At 38.3% G+C, this 21,287-nt stretch overlaps 1 protein-coding gene across 4 annotated transcripts in view; it reads right to left on the bottom strand.

Moving 5' to 3' along the window:
• Nucleotides 1-21,287, bottom strand: part of GOLIM4 (golgi integral membrane protein 4) — an 80,553-nt gene that overhangs the window by 49,975 nt on the left and 9,291 nt on the right. The window lies entirely within an intron of this gene.

The following is a 21,287-nucleotide window of genomic DNA, read 5'->3' on the forward strand; positions in this document are numbered from 1 at the left end:
CAAGCCAACAAAAAATTACTGTGATTAAAACTTTTCTTTCAATACTCCAAGTCAGAAAATAAGTGGAAAAAAACCTCTTAAAATTTGGCTTCTGAATGGTTCTATTTTTCAGAGAAACTTTTTTCCCGAATTCTGAAAGCAGGTACCTGATTTACTATTTTACATATCAACTTCTTGCAGAATAAAAACCGTTTAAAAATAATCTGTTATTTTTTTTCTGTTTCCCCAATGCAATACTGATTAAGGACAGAGTTTTTAAGCCACAAAGGGAAGTTTCATTTCTGTTCTTTTCATCCGTTTGTAAATTTCTCTAAAACTTAAAGTGGAAATATGACTAGACAAAGCAAAACATCAAGTTAAACAGATTCTAAAAAGCTTAAACTAGTCAAAGAAAACTGCACATCCATTTGCCTTTGATTCTATAAATAAAGACTAAACACTAAAACTTTAGAGATTGCTCTGGTTGTTAAGAATTATGAGTGACTTTTTGTCTCAAAATTTTTCTGCACTTTTCAAATTTCTACACAAACATAAACTACTCAAGTTTATATGATAATAATTAATTATGCTAATGCTCATTTTACCATAACTTAAGTGGAATTTTTTTTTATTGTATTCATGTTCTAAAAGAAAGGGAAAGATCAAAATCTGTTGATAAGTTCATTGCCATGTCCAAGGGACAATATACATTTAGTTGAATCTTCTTCATATCTGATCTACATTTTCATCCCTAGAGGAGAACTGTTGTTTTTAATGATGGCCATTCTTTTTTTTTTTTTTTTTTTTTTTTAATTTTATTTATTTATTTATTTATTTATGGCTGTGTTGGGTCTTCGTTTCTGTGCAAGGGCTTTCTCTAGTTGCGGCAAGTGGGGGCCACTCTTCATCGCGGTGCGCGGGCCTCTCACTCTCTTGTTGCGGAGCACAGGCTCCAGACGCGCAGGCTCAGTAATTGTGGCTCACGGGCCTAGTTGCTCCGCGGCATGTGGGATCTTCCCAGACCAGGGCGCGAACCCGTGTGCCCTGCGTTGGCAGGCGGATTCTTATCCACTGCGCCACCAGGGAAGCCATGATGGCCATTCTTAACAATGAAGTAAAGCAACTAATACAGTTTGAAATGCTTTTCAATAATATAACATGAAACAAAAAGTATTTAATTGATTTCTCTTTTACCAGAAAAAAAACTTGGTACGGAGCTTTCAATACAACCTCAAATTCAACAGAATGATTTAAATACAGAGACCAGAAAACACATGGGTGGAGAAGGTAATATGTTTTTTATTTAACACTGACAACTGAATTCACCAGAATATTCTATTTCCTGACTATTCCACTTAATTGAGTTTTATTGCTTTGATGTTCACAGTCTCTGAGTAAAATGAATTAACGATTGAAGCAGCAGCCTTTCAAAGATCATTCCAAAATATGCTTCATGAGAGAAATAAAAATGCTTGTTAAAAACATCATGTCTTTTAATATGCTAAACTTACTTTCCCTAATGGAGATCTTAAGAGGGTGTCATTAGAAAATAAAAATAGGACATAAAGCTCTAAGTTGGTGTTATATGAAAACTTTGATGTAACGTAGCTAGTTTTCAACTATGAAGCCTTTGTATAGAAAGATGAAGTTACTAACTCACCAACAGTAAGGGGAGTATTTTAATTTGTTTTTCTAGAAGTCGTAATTTATCAACTAATTAAAGTGGGGTGGAGTTGACTACCTTTTTCAAAACGTCTACCGTGTACCAGGCACAGAACAGATGTTTTCATTAGACTCATAACTTCAGAGAGCAAGTATAATCTTTGTTCAAATAGGCAATGAAACAGGCTGAGTGGCTAGGTAACCTGTCAAAGATCATCCAAGTATTTAATTCTGGAGTCCAGATTTGAACCCTGGTCTACACTCATTCCAAATTTTGGGAAAGTGCATAGTTTCCTCATCTTCTTGAGTTGGGTGTTCACACTGTAGCTTCATTAAAGTCTCTGACGTAATCATCTGCCTCATCAAATACAGATTCAAAGGACCTCTAAAAACACATTATAAAACTCAAAATGAATTATTTTTAATATTCTCTTCCAATGATAAAATTAATCAATAATGGCCTAATTTTCAACTCATGGAAACCACCTTCATTTTCATTAGGGTTATTAAAGAAGTAATTTAAAAAAACAAAAACAGTTTCTGCGGACTGCCTGGACAGAGGCACGTGGCTTTATAACCTGAAAGGGAAAGCTTATTTATTCAATGTAACACCTTTCTGATTAAAGATTAAAACCATACTCTGAAAAAATTGAGGTCAGGGAGTTCCCCCGACTTCTTTACATTTAATAAGTTCGCTCCTCTTAGTAAGTGGAGGTTTTTTTACCCTCAATTGTTAAATCTACTTTTAAGACCAGTTCTTAAAAAAAAAAAAAAAAAAATCAACACTGAAAACTGCAGCTTTGTCTTCATCCTGCAGGCCAGGAGCTGGCATTACAGACTCAAGGTGGACCCAGAGAATGGTGCCCAGGGCACATCTGCCACATGTGTTTACAGCAGCCTCCTGTGTCAGAAAAGGGATGATGGCCAGTGGCACAGACTTAAGCATGACCTAATGAAGCCTTCCAGCTCACATCATCAGAGTTTCTCAATGCCCTGGCACACCTAGAGGAAACGGGAGTTGTTCTAAATTGGAAAGAAACCTGAATTTAGAGTGGGCAGATTTTCATTCAAATTCCTTCTCTCGTATACCACCTTTGTCATTCTGAACACAAAACCTTTCTGAAGCTCACTCTTCTATTCCATAATGTAAGTATTAGGGCCTATTTCTATGTACGGGACAAAATAGGTACTCAGTGAATTTCCGCTGAATTTAAAGCAAGAAAAGGGCAGAATCTTGGCAGGACTCTCTAGGCATGAATGATGAATAAATGCAAGAAATGCAACTTTCAGAAGGGAGCAACCTGGAGTGAAGAAACCGGTCATGGTGCGAAGTTTCTGACGGTCAGTGGAAACCACCCAAGAGGAAACAAGGAAATAGGGCAGCAGGAAGAGGCCTAAACTGAAATGAGAGTCTCTGGGGCACACCAGATAATCCAGCAGGCCAGGGAGATGACCCATTTTGCTTGATGACTAGAAGAGAATGCTGATTTCACTGATTTTGCTACTGAATGAGTCACAAGGGTGGATAAACTGAGAAAATATGTGAGGGAGTGGAAAAATGTAAGTAATTACATGGATGCTGTAGAACTTAATTAAAAAATTCCTTGCTCTGAATGTTTTGTTAACTCTGAGTATGTACAGGGACTGATACATCCCCCCATGAAAGCCCCACGGCCTTATGCTTCTCAAGGGCTGAGCTGCCTCTGAATTCCACTGTTGTAAACCCCAGGCAGGGACTGAAATACCATGTAGCAGCTAATACCTGCTTCAGGGTATCAAATCTCTAAAGGATACCTAGAGAGTGAGTTTAATTTTACAGTCAATCTTGGGCTGTGAATTTTCCATAGGGCCAAGTTACTGGTACCAGTCTGCCATGAAACTCAATCTTGGATTGCTCCCCAAGTTGTGCTGACAATGTTAGGAAAGAAAGCTGTCTGCAGGACTGGTCCTCCGAGTCCAGCTCTACACCGCTGGGTATAAGCTAGGACATCCTTGTCAAAGTGGCATGCATATGGATGCTGCTTACCAAGGCATTTGTTGCCAGGCACCAGGTGGTAGAGTGTGAAGCCCATTCAACCTGGTGGGGATGACTGGGGAAGGAAGAGAGGACGGAAGAAAATCCATGCCAGTAACGTTCTAGGCCTTTAACATATTTACTCTTTACATCGACACGGTAAGATACAACTTTCTAAAAATCAGGCTCAGAAAGATACAACAATTTGTTTAAGGACGTAAAACTAAAATTTGGCAGACTTATGAGTCAGTCTGACTTCAGAGCCAACTGTGATATATTGAACAGAGACAAAAAGTTCAACAGCAAACCTAGGTAAAACAGCATCTTGTCTATTAAGAGAAGTTGTTAAAACACAGGTGAGTACCAGAAAGATGAAAAAATGAGCCACCAAGAGCTAAACTAAAAAGAAAACCTCCCTTAAAACTTAATTACTTGGGGGCTTCCCTGGTGGCGCAGTGGTTGAGAATCTGCCTGCCAATGCAGGGGACACGGGTTCGAGCCCTGGTCTGGGAAGATCCCACATGCCACGGAGCAACTGGGCCCGTGAGCCACAACTACTGAGCCTGCGTGTCTGGAGCCTGTGCTCCGCAACAAGAGAGGCCGCGATAGTGAGAGGCCCACGCACCGCGATGAAGAGTGGCCCCCGCTTGCCGCAACTAGAGAAAGCCCTCGCCCAGAAACGAAGACCCAACACAGCCAAAAATAAATAAATAAAGCAAATACTTAAAAAAAAAAAAAAAAAAAACTTAATTACTTGAAAACTCTTTCATAGTCTCGTTTATTCTTATTATACATAATTCTATCAAGCGTGGTTACTGGGCTTTCAAGTCCACGGCAAAATTAGATGAAGCAACTTTTAAGGCGAGGGAGACAGAACGACTACCATAAGAAGCTGATAACAGTGAAGAATACTATACAATACAAGAATACAATTGTTACTCGGAGAACGAATTGCAAAGATACACTGATCGAAGGCTATTTAAAGTATGGGCAACTGCTCTATATATGATGACAACCACACATTATGAAACATGATTTCCTTTATTTTTAGTCATTTCAGCAAGGTGATCTTTAAAAATACATAACTAAACAATTTACCATATCTATAATACTCTTGTAGACCAGGCTTCCTGACTTTTTAGTTGTTCAGGAAATATGGTTTCTTTCCTTCTTACATTCTGAGAATGCTAAAAGAAACACAATATTACACGACAAAATAACATACTGACCCTAAGACATCAAGAGGGCCTTCTATTGTGAAGCCTCCTCCAATTCTCACCCTGCCTCTCGCACTGCAATTTTTCCCCTCTTCTTTATTTTACTCATTCTTTACTTTACTTGTTATTTCACTTGTTCTCACATGGCACATACCCTTCCTTACTTAAAGGACTCCTTGGGGGTAAAGACCATTTGGGGGTAAGATTATTTCGTTTGTAACTTCAGAGTATCTAGCACAGTGCCTTCTACATAAGGTAAACTCAGCAAATATTACTTAAACTAATGAAATTTATGTTCAGTACACTCAATTTTAGAATACAGGGATGCCTGTAGAAACAACTTCCATATGAAATGGTTGAAAAGGTAACCTATGTGTTCATTTATCACAATATGATCTACTTCATTTCAGGCATTGTTCTAAGCCCAAGGATTAAAATAGTGGACATGAAATACCCATTTTCTGAATTCAAGGTCTCATACTCTCATAGAGGAAGACAGACAAACAAGATACAATTAACAAGGAGATACAATACGGGATTTCAGATAGTCATCAGTGCAAATAAGATAACAATGTAGGATAATGGGATAGAGAGTACTTAGGTGAATGAACTATCATCATTTTTCAGCTTATTCCCTTATATCAAGGAAGAGACGCAGCTATGACTTCTAAAGATTGTTCAGAGGTAAAAAATATGAAAGATGCGGGCTTCTCAAAAGTAACCAGTGAAATTCCCATGGGCTGCTGTAGTAGCCAGCCTTCCAGATGGTTCCCTATGATCCCCACACCGCCTGGTACTCATACTCTTGTGCACTCCCTCCTACACTGTTCCAGGGTTGGTCTGTGTGATTGATAGCACCCAGAGCAAGTGGATTCGATTATAAAAGCCTGGTTTCTGTATTGGGCTCTTCCTCTGTTAGATCCCTCACTCTGTGGGGGATGGCACGTCATGAGGACACTCAGGCAATCTATGGAAGAGCGTTCTGTAGTGGAAAACAGAGGTACCTGACCAACAGTGAGAAACTGAAGCCCGCCAGCAACCACGTGAACGAGTTTGGAAGTGGATCCTCCCCCAGCCCATCCTGAGTCGACTGTAGCCCAGCCAACAGCTTGAGTACAGCCTCATGAGAGACCCTGAGCCAGAACTGTCCAGCTAAGCTGCTCCTAGATTCATGACCCTCAGGAAACTATGTGAAACAGTTAATGGTTACATGTTTGTTACTTGAAAGGGCTAAGTTCGGGGGTAATTTGTTACGCAGCAATAGACAGCTAACACTGCTGCCTTTGTAAGAGTTGGCATCTGAGCTGAGGCCTGAATAAAAGGGAGTCAGTCAATGATGAAGAGATCTTAGGGAAGAAGATTCCAGGTAGAGAGAATAGCAGGTTTAAAGACTCTGAGAAGGCTGTGAGCTTGGGGTGTCACTGCAACAGCTAAAAGGCCCATGTGGTTGGAAACTTGTTGGTGAAGCACAACCAAGTGGTAAGAGAAAAGTGAAATTTTCCTTAAAGAGAGATAGGAAATAACATTACCTACCCTATATTTTACAATGTATAATCTTTATAAACTACTGAGCTACTATGTGGGAGGTAAGGGTGGAAGCAAGAAAACCAGGTAGAAGCTTACTGCAACTAGCCCAGTCAAGAGATGACAGGTAATCAGACTAGGATGTTAGAAACAGAAATATCACAGATTGGTAAGATTCAGGAAATGTATTTTCAAAGTGAAGGCAACACAACTATATAAAAAGCATGCACGTAGTCTACACCATGCCAATAGGTTTTTGAGTCACCTGGATAACACCAGAACAGACCTAGAAAGAGGGGAAATTAGATATGATCGAATGAGACACAACTCAAAATTCAAGACATAATTCTTGGTGTGATGGTTAAAAATTGTAATTTCTTGCAGTTAAAATGCTGTGGGGCCTGGTAAGACTCTTCCCTTTACAAAATAATTAAGCAGTCAGTAGAAATGTTCTCTTTGGCATCTGGTCCAATTGGTGCCAACCAGAGTGTTTAAAAAAAAAAAAGTATTTAAGCAATCAAATAGCAGAGTTAAAAAAAAAAGGTAATAAAACAGAGATAAAGAAAACCAAAAATAAAGTCAGACTTTCTTTCCACATCGACATATTTCCAAAGGGACAAAGTTAAAGACAGGAAGTATTTCTTTAAGTTAAAGAACAAATACATGGTAACTGGCCAATTATTCACTGGTTTCATAGAGTATTAGAGTTTTACTTACTGGGGCTTAACAAGAATCTACATGTTCCTACTCTGAAAATTTTCTGAGCAGGCATTGTTCACAAGAAGTACAGAAGTGAATTTGTCAAAAAAAACTGCCTTTCTTACTGCTTCTTCTATTGTATACACAAAAAGCATGTCAGGACGACTCACAGGAAATATTTATTTCCAAATCAAGGCCATATTTTTGTACCTGGGGACCAGCCTTCAGCTTCCCTTTTTTAGTAAAAAAAAAAAAAGTTCTGATATTCTCAAGCTGAGACATGAAGAATCAAGCTTTAAAAAGTAAAAATATAAACAAATTGTTATTAGGATTATCTTACTACAGAAGACCAATATAATTCTTAACTTACTAATCATACACACACATATATACTATATATATATATACATATATGTACATCTCACATTAAATGGAAGGAATTAATAAATATGCAACTTGAAAAATAAGGGTGTTTTAAAGAAATGCTTAAAATTAGATAAATCTTTAAAAAGACAGAAAGACTGACAAAAAGACAGGGCACCCATCTCTCTAAATTTTCCATATTTTTTTCCCAAGACCTTGGGTATAAAAATATATAGCTGCCATAGTAGGCACTAGAACCTTCAAGTAAATACTAATGGCATAATTTTTTAAATTTATTTATTTTTGGCTGCCTTGGGTCTTCGTTGCCGCACGCGGGCTTTCTCTAGTTGTGGCGGGCAGGGGGCTACTCTTCATTGCGCTGGCTTCTCTTGTTGCGGAGCCTGGGCTCTAGGCAGACGGGCTTCAGTAGTTGCAGCACGTGGGCTCAGTAGTTGTGGTTCGTGGGCTCCAGAGTGCAGGCTCAGCAGTTGTGGCGCACAGGCTTAGTTGCTCCACGGCATGTGGGATCTTCCTGGACCAGGGCTCGAACCCGTGTCCCCTGCATTGGCAGGTGGATTCTTAACCACTGCACCACCAGGGAAGCCCTGGCATAATTTTTTCATTTAATTTTTTTAAAGAAAAGAATCCCAGTGAATATATAATGAATATTTTTAAAAAGCCAAGCATTACTTGCATATCCATGAGAAGTCTACAAAAATATTTAAATGCCCAAGCCTATCCATGGGTCCATGTTCTATACTGTTCTAGTTTTTTCTTAACCCACATAAATCAGTGTATTAAATTAAATCCTGTATTTGATCACATCTGTTTTTGCTGCTAAAATCAGCATATTAAATGTTGAAATACTTCAGTGGAGAAGTTCTACTTATTCTATGTCACTGAAAGAGCAATCATAAAAATCCGATAGAAAAGCCTTCAGCTTTAAAGGATACTTCATTTACGTTCTATCTCTTAATGGCAGCACCAGTAAAATTATTATATCCCCCAAGAGAGCCTGTGGACAGCAGGTGCTTCAGAAAAAGTTTGTTGATTAAAAGAACATATATACTCGTTGCCTTTTGTTTATAATTTATGCTACATGCCTTTTCATTATGAACTCATTCCTTTTGCCAAGAAAACTCAAATATGACTAAAATTATGTTAACCTTTTTAAAAGTCTACGTCAAATCACTGTAAAATAATTCTTCAATGAAGGAAGCTTTCTTCTTTTATCTCACACTGTACCAATTCTGAAATTGACTATGGTACATAGGGTCATCACTCCTAATTTTTCACCCCTCACTACTGTAATTATATACTCACACCCTGCCACCCAGGCAGTAGTGCCTAGCTGTGCGCAGAATGTTCTTCCATGCCCCAGTCCATCAATGTTGGCATTGACCACGTGTCTTACCTGGTCAATGGGATAATAGAAATGACAGTGAGTCAGTTCCAAGCTTGTCTACGCCTAGATCCAGACAAATCAGTCCCAGGCAAGCCGAGTCGACAGTGGTCAAATCACAAACAAACTGCAGACCTGTGACCATGAATATGCTTGTTCTTCTAAGGAACTGAGATTTTGAAATTGTTACAAAGCAAAAATATATCAATGTTCTGTATCTTTATATGGCTACTCATGTAACATTAGTTGCATCAAACCACACCTCCTTGGATTACCTATCCTAAATTAATAATACTAATTTTCTTTGGCTATCTTCTATTCCAGAAAACAGAATTACAAATCTTTTTAATAAAGGAATTTTTAAAGAAAAAGTTGTCATAGAAAGATATTCTATGAAGTCTAATTTTCAGATATAAACTACGATATGCCAAATAAACTATATTTTAACAAACCCAAGTTATAATTTTGTAACCTCAGATATGTCTACAATTTACCAAGCAGTTCTCTAAGTGAACTGAAAGTAACCCATCTCCCTAACTATCTGAAATACTCCAGAACCACTCAAAAACCGCTGGTTTTTTGAGCAGTTCCTGAATAGCTTCCCTTCAAAACCTCGCAGGTGTGAACTAAGCAGTGTTAGGAGGGGGAACCAGTATAAATTAGTAAAAATCTTGAATTAAAGAAGAGTTTAGACCCACCACCAGAGCCTCCCATCAAGCCTCTTAGATAGCCTCAACCACCAGAGGGCAGACAGCAGAAGCAAGAAAAACTACAATCCTGCAGCCTGTGGACCAAAAACCACAGTTACAGAAAGATAGACAAGATGAAAAGGCAGAGGGCTATGTACCAGATGAAGGAACAAGAAAAAACCCCAGAAAAACAACTAAATGAAGTGGAGATAGGCAACCTTCCAGAAAAAGAATTCAGAATAATGATAGTGAAGATGATCCAGGACCTCGGAATAAGAATGGAGGCAAAGATTGAGAAGATGCAGGAAATGATTAACAAAGACCTAGAAGAATTAAAGAACAAACAAACAGAGATGACCAATACAATAACTGAAATGAAAACTACACTAGAAGGAATCAATAGCAGAATAACTGAGGCAGAAGAACGGATAAGTGACCTGGAAGACAGAATGGTGGAATTCACTGCTGCGGAACAGAATAAAGAAAAAAGAATGAAAAGAAATGAAGACAGCCTAAGAGACCTCTGGGACAACATTAAACGCAACAACATTCGCATTATAAGGGTCCCAGAAGGAGAAGAGAGAGAGAAAGTACCAGAGAAAATATTTGAAGAGATTATAATCGAAAACTTCCCTAACATGGGAAAGGAAATAGCCACCCAAGTCCAGGAAGCGCAGAGAGTCCCATACAGGATAAACCCAAGGAGAAACACGCGGAGACACATAGTAATCAAAGTGGCAAAAATTAAAGACAAAGAAAAATTATTGAAAGCAGCAAGGGAAAAACGACAAATAACATACAAGGGAACTCCCATAAGGTTAACAGCTGATTTCTCAGCAGAAACTCTACAAGCCAGAAGGGAGTGGCATGATATACTTAAAGTGATGAAAGGGAAGAACCTACAACCAAGATTACTCTACCCGGCAAGGATCTCATTTAGATTGGATGGAGAAATCAAAAGCTTTAGAGACAAGCAAAAGCTACGAGAATTCAGCACCACCAAACCAGCTCTACAACAAATGCTAAAGGAACTTCTCTAAGTGGGAAACACAAGAGAAGAAAAGGACCTACAAAAACAAACCCAAAACAATTAAGAAAATGGTCATAGGAACATACATATCGATAATTACCTTAAACGTGAATGGATTAAATGCTCCAACCAAAAGACATAGACTGGCTGAATGGATACAAAAACAAGACCCATATATATGCTGTCTACAAGAGACCCACTTTGGACCTAGGGACACATACAGACTGAAAGTGAGGGGATGGAAAAAGATATTCCATGCAAATGGAAATCAAAAGAAAGCTGGAGTAGCTATATTCATATTAGATAAAATAGACTTTAAAATAAAGAATGTTACAAGAGACAAGGAAGGACACTACATAATGATCAAGGGATCAATCCAAGAAGAAGATATAACAATTATAAATATATATGCACCCAACATAGGAGCACCTCAATACATAAGGCAACTGCTAACAGCTATAAAAGAGGAGATCGACAGTAACACAATAATAGTGGGGGACTTTAACACCTCACTTACACCAATGGACAGATCATCCAAAATGAAAATGAATAAGGAAACAGAAGCTTTAAACGACACAATAGACCAGTTAGATTTAATTGATATATATAGGACATTCCATCCAAAAACAGCAGATTACACGTTCTTCTCAAGTGCGCACGGAGCATTCTCCAGGATAGATCACATCTTGGGTCACAAATCAAGCCTCAGTAAATTTAAGAAAATTGAAATCATATCAAGCATCTTTTCGGACCACAACGCTATGAGATTAGAAATCAATTACAGGGAAAAAAACGTAAAACAGACAAACACATGGAGGCTAAACAATACGTTACTAAATAACCAAGAGATCACTGAAGAAATCAGAGAGGAAATCAATAAATACCTAGAGACAAATGACAATGAAAACACGATGACCCAAAACCTATGGGATGCAGCAAAAGCAGTTCTAAGAGGGAAGTTAATAGCTATACAAGCCTATCTCAAGAAACAAGAAAAATCTCAAGTAAACAATCTAATAACCTTACACCTAAAGAAACTAGAGAAAGAAGAACAAACAAAACCCAAAGTTAGCAGAAGGAAAGAAATCATAAAGATCAGAGCAGAAATAAATGAAATAGAAACAAAGAAAACAATAGCAAAGATCAATAAAACTAAAAGTTGGTTCTTTGAGAAGATAAACAAAATTGATAAGCCATTAGCCAGACTCATCAAGAAAAAGAGGGAGAGGACTCAAATCAATAAAATCAGAAATGAAAAAGGAGAAGTTACAACAGACACCGCAGAAATACAAAGCATCCTAAGAGACTACTCCAAGCAACTTTATGCCAATAAAATGGACAACCGGGAAGAAATGGACACATTTTTAGAAAGGTATAACCTTCCAAGACTGAACCAGGAAGAAACAGAAAATATGAACAGACCAATCACAAGTAATGAAATTGAAACTGTGATTAAAAATCTTCCAACAAACAAAAGTCCAGGAGCAGATGGCTTCACAGGTGAATTCTATCAAACATTTAGAGAAGAGCTAACACCTATCCTTCTCAAACTCTTCCAAAAAATTGCAGAGGAAGGAACACTCCCAAACTCATTCTATGAGGCCACCATCACCCTGATACCAAAACCAGACAAAGACACTACAAAAAAAGAAAATTACAGACCGATATCACTGATGAATATAGATGCTAAAATCCTCAACAAAATACTAGCAAACAGAATCCAACAACACATTAAAAGGATCATACACCACGATCAAGTGGGATTTATCCCAGGGATGCAAGGATTCTTCAATATACGCAAATCAATCAATGTGATACACCATATTAACAAATGGAAGAATAAAAACCATATGATCATCTCAATAGATGCAGAAAAAGCTTTTGACAAAATTCAACACCCATTTATGATAAAAACTCTCCAGAAAGTGGGCATAGAGGGAACCTACCTCAACATAATAAAGGCCATATATGACAAACCCACAGCAAACATCATTCTCAATGGTGAAAAACTGAAAGCATTTCCTCTAAGATCAGGAACAAGACAAGGATGTCCACTCTCACCACTATTATTCAACATAGTTCTGGAAGTCCTAGCCACGGCAATCAGAGAAGAAAAAGAAATAAAAGGAATACAAATTGGAAAAGAAGAAGTAAAACTGTCACTGTTTGCGGATGACATGATACTATACATAGAGAATCCTAAAACTGCCACCAGAAAACTGCTAGAGCTAATCAATGAATATGGTAAAGTTGCAGGATACAAAATGAATGCACAGAAATCTCTTGCATTCCTATACACTAATGATGAAAAATCTGAAAGAGAAATTATGGAAACACTCCCACTTACCATTGCAACAAAAAGAATAAAATACCTAGGAATAAACCTACCTAGGGAGACAAAAGACCTGTATGCAGAAAACTATAAGACACTGCTGAAAGAAATTAAAGATGATACCAACAGATGGAGAGATATACCATGTTCTTGGATTGGAAGAATCAACATTGTGAAAATGAGTATACTACCCAAAGCAATATACAGATTCAATGCAATCCCTATCAAATTACCAACGGCATTTTTTACGGAGCTAGAACAAATCATCTTAAAATTTGTATGGAGTCACAAAAGACCCCGAATAGCCAAAGCAGTCTTGAGGGAAAAAAATGGAGCTGGAGGAATCAGACTCCCTGACTTCAGACTATACTACAAAGCTACAGTAATCAAGACAATATGGTACTGGCACAAAAACAGAAACATAGATCAATGGAACAAGATAGAAAGCCCAGAGATTAACCCACGCACCTATGGTCAACTAATCTATGACAAAGGAGGCAAAGATATACAATGGAGAAAAGACAGTCTCTTCAATAAGTGGTGCTGGGAAAACTGGACAGCTACATGTAAAAGAATGAAATTAGAACACTCCCTAACACCATACACAAAAATAAACTCAAAATGGATTAGAGACCTAAATAGAAGACTGGACACTATAAAACTCTTAGAGGAAAACATAGGAAGAACACTCTTTGACATAAATCACAGCAAGATCTTTTTTGATCCACCTCCTAGAGTAATGGAAATAAAAACAAAAATAAACAAATGGGACCTAATGAAACTTCAAAGCTTTTGCACAGCAAAGGAAACCATAAACAAGACGAAAAGACAACCCTCGGAATGGGAGAAAATATTTGCAAACGAATCAACGGACAAAGGATTAATCTCCAAAATATATAAACAGCTCATTCAGCGCAATATTAAAGAAACAAACACCCCAATCCAAAAATGGGCAGAAGACCTAAATAGACATTTCTCCAAAGAAGACATACAGACGGCCACGAAGCACATGAAAAGATGCTCAACATCGCTAATTATTAGAGAAATGCAAATCAAAACTACAATGAGGTATCACCTCACTCCTGTTAGAATGGGCATCATCAGAAAATCTACAAACAACAAATGCTGGAGAGGGTGTGGAGAAAAGGGAAACCTCTTGCACTGTTGGTGGGAATGTAAATTGATACAGCCACTATGGAGAACAATATGGAGGTTCCTTAAAAAACTAAAAATAGAATTACCATATGACCCAGCAATCCCACTACTGAGCATATACCCAGAGAAAACCATAATTCAAAAAGACACATGCACCCGAGTGTTCATTGCAGCACTATTTACAATAGCCAGGTCATGGAAGCAACCTAAATGCCCATCAACAGACGAATGGATAAAGAAGAAGTGGTACATATATACAATGGAATATTACTCAGCCATAAAAAGGAACGAAATTGAGTCATTTGTTGAGAAGTGGATGGATCTAGAGACTGTCATACAGAGTGAAGTAAGTCAGAAAGAGAAAAACAAATATCGTATATTAATGCATGTATGTGGAACCTAGAAAAATGGTACAGATGAGCCGGTTTGCAGGGCAGAAGTTGAGACACAGATGTAGAGAATGGACACATGGACACCAAGGGGGGAAAACTGCGGTGGGGTGGGGATGGTGGTGTGCTGAATTGGGCGATTGGGATTGACATGTATACACTGATGTGTATAAAATTGATGCCTAATAAGAACCTGCAGTATAAAAAAACAAACAAACAAAACAACTAAAATAAATAAATAAATAAATAAAGAAGAGTTTAGAAAGTACAGTTTTGTTACTTTTGAATAATAATACTTTTAGCGTCTGCCTGAATCACAAGACAGGAATCATCTGTTAATTCTGTGGCTAGGAGGATGTCTTTCCTTTTTATGCTAAGTGATTTAGAAATCTATTCTTTTAAAAAGTAGGGTAGATTTTTGTTTACACAAATATTTTATTAGTTTTTTTCTGTCATAATTTGTATGAAGACAAACTGTGGCCTAACACAATTCAATTAAGACAAGTTATAAAAGTAATGAGATTTTCATGAATCAATTCCAAGAACATCATTGCCTTTTTACCATTTATATATAATAAAGCAAAACTAATATACAGTGTGAAAACTGTATATTAATAATTGGCTGAGCATGAGTCACTACAAATAATTCTTATTTTCATTATTGTTCACTAAAGCTAGCATCACAGAATATAAAAACAATATTTTAGCTTAGAAAGATTCTTAAGGCTACTTCAACCACCCACCAGATATTTGAGTTAACTCTATAACATTGCTCCCAAATGCTCAGTTATCCTCTGGACCCTTCCAGTGAGAGGCAGTGTTCCCAAATCAGGGGGATTGTGAACCCGTTTCAGTAAATTAACAAAAGGCGGTAATCAGGCCTATTTTAATTTCCACTTTTTAAATAAAATAATTACTTTAAAAATGACCCTTTTACACAACACAAATGGGAAAAGAATGTATCAAAAGAGCAGGAATGATGGTGAATGGAAAACAGATAAGTCAGCTCACATCTGGACGGACCCTTGGGCAGCTTATCCTTATCCTTGGCTGAGCAATGACACCAATACTTGCATTTTGAATGTTAGGTTTTAGTTGTTTTTATTTTTGCTCATATTTTTAAATTTGTACTGATAATAGTCCAGTGCATACAGACAGGATGCATAAGGATATTAAATTAGCACTAGTAGAAGGGAAATAATAAAATAACAATTTTGCAAATGCACTCAAAATAGTCCTTAAGTTGCATTATCTTACTCAAAATAGTCATCAAGCACATCAAGAAGTCACTAGCCCTTAAAAAAAAAAAGAAGTCAAAAGGAACTAGAGCATTCATAGCAGCAGATCTATTACTCAAATGCTTATCAATAGTAGAATGGATAAATTGTGATTGACATATAAGATAGCACACTAAAAGAAGTGAGCAATCTATAACTACATGTAATAGCTTGGATGAATCTCACAAACAATGTTAAGAAAAAGAAGTCAGGGGACCTCCCTGGTGGCGCAGTGGTTAAGACTGCATGCTCCCAATGCAGGAGGCCCAGGTTCAATCCCTGGTCAGGGAACTAGATCCCCACATGCATGCCGCAACTAAGAGTTCGCATGCCGCAACTAAGGAACCCACATGCTGCAACTAAGGAGTCTGCAAGCCACAACTAAGGAGCCCGCCTGCCGCAACTAAGACCCAGCACAACCAAATAAATAAATTAAATAAATAAATATTTAAAAAAAAGTCAGAAACAAGATTATATGTTGTTTGATTTCATTTATGTAAAGTAAAAAAACAGGCAAAATCAATTCACAGCAATTATCCTTAGCGGGTGGGGGACAGTTAGTGACTGAAAGGGGCTCAAGGAAACTTCTGGGGTGCTGGTATTGTTATGTGTTTTGATCAGGTTGCTGATTATACAAATGTGTTTGTGAAAATTCATCAAACTGCCTTGCTTACAATTTGTACACTTTTATGTATGTATGTCACAATTCATAATAACTAAAATGTAAAAAAAGAAAGTAAACGCTAGACTTGATTGGGCTATTCACATGCCCAGTGTTTTATTTGTGAAGTGTTTGATTTCTTTCTTCTCATGTCAAATATAGGAACTCAATATATTAAGTGTAAAAGTAATTTTGTCTAGTTTTAAGAGCTACAATATGTAACTAATTTTAGATTACATTTTAATATACATCTGTGTCAAAAATCAAATACAATGTTATTTTGAATGTGTTGAAAATTGTTTTCTTAGACAAATAATTCAGAGACAACTAAATGGTCAGTGTCACTTAAAATGAGAAAAGTAATTTTAGTCTTTATGTATCATGAATATTATCTTTAAAATTACCTTTATTATATGATCATTGATAATACACAAAGCTAAATTTTCATTTACATAGAATCATTTCTGTATCATGTGCCATGCAAAAATGAGGAAAAATAAACTCCTATAGGGGTTTATGAGATTGTCTGGTATAATGAAAAGGTTTTGAGAATTAGAAGGAAAGTTGGGCAAGAGTGTAGTAACAGAGAAAAGAATGGTTAGAACCGTGGATATCAGCTGACAAATTCCAGACTTTCCACCAACAAGCTGTGTGAGCTCTGTCAGGTCAACACTGTCCAACAGAAATACACCGTGAACCACATTTGTAATTGTTAGATTTCTAGCAGCCACATTTTAAAAGGTAGGAAGTATATGTGCACTGCAATACACCAATAAGATCTAATGCGACCCAAGAGTTCATCGAAATGTAGTGCCACCAAAGCAATAAAGTTGTGTTTAACAGAAAAATATTTCACAATGCTTCCGCTAAAAATTTTAAGCTTAAATTAGTTAAAATATGAAATTCCATTCCTCAGTCACACACTAACTGCACTCTAAGTGCTTCTGCCACACAGGACCAGTGGCTACCACACTGGACAGCATAGTTGTCAAGTCATTCGATCTCTCTGAGGCTCGCTTTCTTCATTGATAAACTAAAGGAGGTATTCGAGAGGAAGAATTCCCAGCGGAAATGTTTGCCAACCGAAGCCCACATGCCGCACTCAAAACACAAGCCACGCAGGAATGCAGCACAGTGTCGAGGGATCCTATGACTTTTCAGACAAAGTTGGAAATCCGGATGCTCACATGAAATATCTTTCTTCTTCCATGTAGACAACTACCGTGAAATTTTTCCAAGCACTGTGTGGGCCAAACCAAAACATATCCATATGCTGCTCTTTGCAACCTGGGTTCTGCAAAGCTTCTTTCCTGTTTTTCCAATCTGTGATTTATTTAGGAGTGATTTGGCTTCTACATCTGGAAACTAAAAAACACAGCTGGAGAATCAGTTGAGTGGTGAGCTTCAAAGCCCCCCTGTGAAGTCAAGGTGAAGCTACAGAGCCTGTGGTCGAAAGTTAGCAGGATCCCGGTGTGGGCCCGTGCCATGTCTACACCCCAGGTTGCGGAGGAGTCTGAGAAAGAATCATCTGAAGGTTAGGGACGGCCCAAGCCGCTAATTTTGGATCAAGGACAATGTGCCGGAGAGAGATGGAAAGGGCGGTGAAGCCAAGTTCACCACACCGACTATCACTCTTATTACCCTGGGACCCAACCCTGTGGAGCCTGCCTCAGGATGGATCCTTCAGGGCACGAGATGCAGAGAGGGACACGCTGAACATGCTGCTGACAGTAGAAAGCTGCAGAGGTGAAGCAGCAAGCGGTAGCGTGAGCAGCCAGCAGCACCTTCCGAGGACACGGAGATGGGAAGTGGTGGGGGATGGCAGGGGACCCCAAGGAGGCCGGTTCTCAAGTCCAGCTGCGGCACCATCTGGGAATACTCTTAACTCTGAGGAGGCAAAGTAAAAAACTCTGCTTTGTGAATAGGTACTGTCCAAACCTCCTTCTAGCTCCAGGGTGAGGGAGCCTTGGAGACTGAGGATTAGTAAGAGTCCTGAGTTACGATTCAAGCAATTTGAGCATTAATCCCAAGTGTGCCACTGTCTTGCTGTGTGACTTCTGTTTCCCCAAATTCAAAATGGTGATAATATTGCGTATTGATTTACTCAACATCACAGCGTTTTCAGGACCAAATGACATCATGAATACAAAGCAATTTGAAAAGCATAAATGTCTCATGTGATAGCAAGGCATTTTTTTTTATTTTTTACTAAGCAATTACTAGTGGATTCTAGGAATGCAATTTATTAGATGTCATTTAAATCTCTAATCAGGATTCTTACATTTGAGGGAGGTGCAGTGGGTTTGGGCTTTAGAGGAATAGCAGTCAGCACCGATGACTCCATTACAAACCTGGCCACTTTCTAGAGGGTTCATGGCGTGGAACCAGGGGAGGTCAAATTCCAAGATGGACTTAAAAAAACCTCAGAAGGGGGAATTCGCCCAAAAGCAGGGGTTCTTAACCTTTTTCAGGTCACTGATGCTTTGAGGATCTGATAAAAGATACAGCGTCTGTCTTGGAAAAAGGCACTTATACAAAATTGACATAAATTTTCAGAAAATTCATAGACCCCCCAGATCCCAAATTGAAAATGCCACCCTCAGGGAAGAGAGGGTCACAGACAAGACCCACGACGTGGTCTTAGGACTGAGCTGCCTCCAGGTAGGAGGCAGTTTTGAGAACAGCTGGAGGCCTGCAATAAAAACAAAGCAGTCTTTCTTTAAAGGCTCGGTCTCTGCTCAAAGTATTGCTACTGTGGGACCCTCAGATGAACACTTCTCGGGGGCTAAAAAACGGGGTATCACATGTATTCACAAATACCATCGTTCTAGCTAACTGGGTTAGTAGCTACTGCTTCCTTGGGCAGTTTCAACAGAAAAGAGCATCTGCTAGCTTAATCCATATGGACCCTGACCAACCCAGGGAGCAAAAGGTAAATGAGAAAAAGACAATCTGCAGCCTGTTAGGTGTCCCTAAGAACCACACTGCACATGTTAGTACTATACTGTAGAACACGTGGGGAATTTTCCCATTTTGGTTTTTGGGACAGAGAACAGAGACCACATGTCTCAAAGGACTTACAATCACTGAAAGTATCACCAAGAGACGTCCCCAGCAACCCAGCCTAACAGAGAGGATTACGGCAGCAATCTGGCACCCACATAGATAGCAGGAGAGCAGGAAGAGAATCACTGATTTCCTAGAAATTCAACAGCAACTTCTCACTGACAATAACAGAACTCTCCCTGATGTGTGAATCGAGTATGGCCTCAAACATTTTGACAAAATATTCTCCACCCACTTCCCGATCTAATCTCTTACAGAAATATGTTTAGGAAAGTACAATGGAAGTCAAATGGAAAACAGAAATATTCATCTCATGTATCTCTAATTATTAAAAGTATGTTTGGAAGAGTGAGGCGGTACTGTGAATTTGAAATTACAATTGTTCATAAAACATTTAATGACTTTTTCATAATATGCTCATATGCTCTATTTTTTATTTTATCGACATAAGAATATCTCATGTATTGCAATATTTAAAACTTGACTTTCAAAATAGGGATGAATGAACAAGTTGAAATTACTACTCATGCAATTAATGCTCTTTCTTTAAATCAAAGATATTTATCTTTCTAAGACTAGTTGAACTCCATTAAAAAATATATCTTCTGATTATCAAATAATGAGATCTTCACCAAGGACTGCAGGCTATATGAAGCCAGAAGGAACATTCAGAAGCAAATGAAAATACTATATGAACAAACACACTGCACTGCATTCCTATCTACTTGCCAAAGAAATACAGTCATTTGTAGGAGTGGGAAATTTTCACAAATTGTCAATGGATTTTGAAACTCCCCAAGGACAGGATGGCTTCCACTTTGGGATTTCCCCTAACAGCCTCCTAGATATTAGGTTTATACTTCAGAGAGATACCTGGAAATCTCTTTTAATTTTAATTCTTCCAGGTCAGACAGTTTAAACAGCAGATAATTTCCCTCAGTAGTCCCATGACTTCAAATGCCACTTCTTATTAATATATGTCAAATTGAATGGTAAATCACATTTTAATATATAGTAGAACATTTTTACCAAAGTATTATGTTGGATATTCCAAGAATATAATTTAGAACAGTGCCTGGCACATAGCAAGTGCTCGAAGAACGCCAACAATGACGATGTCCTTCTCACCTTGTGGGAGGCAGCTACTAAGATGACCCCAGGTGATCCTTACTTTCTGTCATTCTTGCCCTTGAGCACAGGCTGGACTTGGTGATTAGATTCTAATGAACAGAATATGGCAGAAAGTGATGAGTTATCACCTTCAAGATTAGGTGATTAAAATACTTTCACTTTCATCTTGGGTTCATACACTCTCTCTCTCTAGCTTTCTCTTGGATCTCTTGCCCTGAGGGAAGCCAGCTATTAAGTTGTAAGTTCCAGGTTGGAATCATGGAAGTTCCTTCAGAAAGGCCCGGATGAGCGAGATTGGAATTGGATCTTCTGAGGCCTGCCAACAACTACATCAGTGAATTCTGAAGCAGAGCCTTCAGTCCCGGTCAAATTTTGAGATGACTACAACCCTGATCGGCTGTTTGACTGCAACATCGTGAGACAGAGATCTTGAGAGAATCACCCAGCTAAGTCGACTCCTTTCCAGCAAAAACTGTGAGATAATATTTGTCATTCTAAGCCGATTCAGTTTGGGGGTAATCTGCTATGCAACAGGATAACTAATCCAGATTTTAGAAGTGGGGTGCTGCCATGACAAAAACCTAAAAGGTGGTAGAGGCTTTGGAACCAAGTAGTGGGCCTAAGAAGAGTGCCAGTGACAGTGTAAAGTGCCTTGGACACATTGTTCACAGAATATTGGACTTTGAAGAGATTTCTA

Source organism: Balaenoptera musculus, chromosome 4 (genome assembly GCF_009873245.2).
Source record: "Balaenoptera musculus isolate JJ_BM4_2016_0621 chromosome 4, mBalMus1.pri.v3, whole genome shotgun sequence".
Taxonomy (NCBI): Eukaryota; Metazoa; Chordata; class Mammalia; order Artiodactyla; family Balaenopteridae; genus Balaenoptera; species Balaenoptera musculus.